Raw genomic sequence first — 599 nt, forward strand, 5'->3', positions numbered from 1 at the left:
ACAGACTTCAGTTTCATTGGGCTGTAAAATGTGGAGGTAAAGGGTGAAGAACTGCATCATAGAAGCTGTAGAGAACATCACAAGGACCTAGTATCTTCAGAAGCTATGATGCTTGTGAAACAAAACCACAACTAAAAATTTTTTTTTCCTACCTTTAATTTCATCAAGTATACAAGACAGCCATTCATTTCCTGAAATGCTGGGGTTAAATCCCCAGCCCTGAATGAGGGTTGACGTATGGATAATGTCCACAACCAGGTAAGAAAGCCCCTCCTGACTGGTCTCACTCAGGGTCTGGCCAGCCTTGGGTGGGAACTGACTGCGTGCCCCCAACTTCCACATTAACTTGAAGGTGCGGCAAGAAGCCTCATCTGTAAGAGCTGGCTCTGCAGGGGGGCTGGGAAGTCTGCCCACATCATCCTTGTGCTGTGTGAGGATTCAGGCTATGGGAAGGGCTCCCTGACTCTTCACAGCACATAGAGTTCCCAGGGTGGCAGGGCCAGAAAATGAAGCTGTCTCTGAGTCTCTACTCTGTAACTGGGCTTATGGCCTGGCTACTAACATTGCCCATGGCTTTGGTCCCTTCCCCCCCCCACCCC

General features: G+C 49.4%; 1 protein-coding gene across 1 annotated transcript in view; it reads right to left on the reverse strand.

The window, feature by feature from the left end:
* The window catches only part of LOC103772273 (nipped-B-like protein), a gene marked incomplete at both ends in the record, with an annotated part of 31,343 nt that overhangs the window by 12,565 nt on the left and 18,179 nt on the right, over window positions 1-599 (reverse strand).

This window comes from Merops nubicus, unplaced genomic scaffold (genome assembly GCF_000691845.1).
Source record: "Merops nubicus isolate BGI_N331 unplaced genomic scaffold, ASM69184v1 scaffold13154, whole genome shotgun sequence".
Lineage (NCBI taxonomy): Eukaryota > Metazoa > Chordata > Aves > Coraciiformes > Meropidae > Merops > Merops nubicus.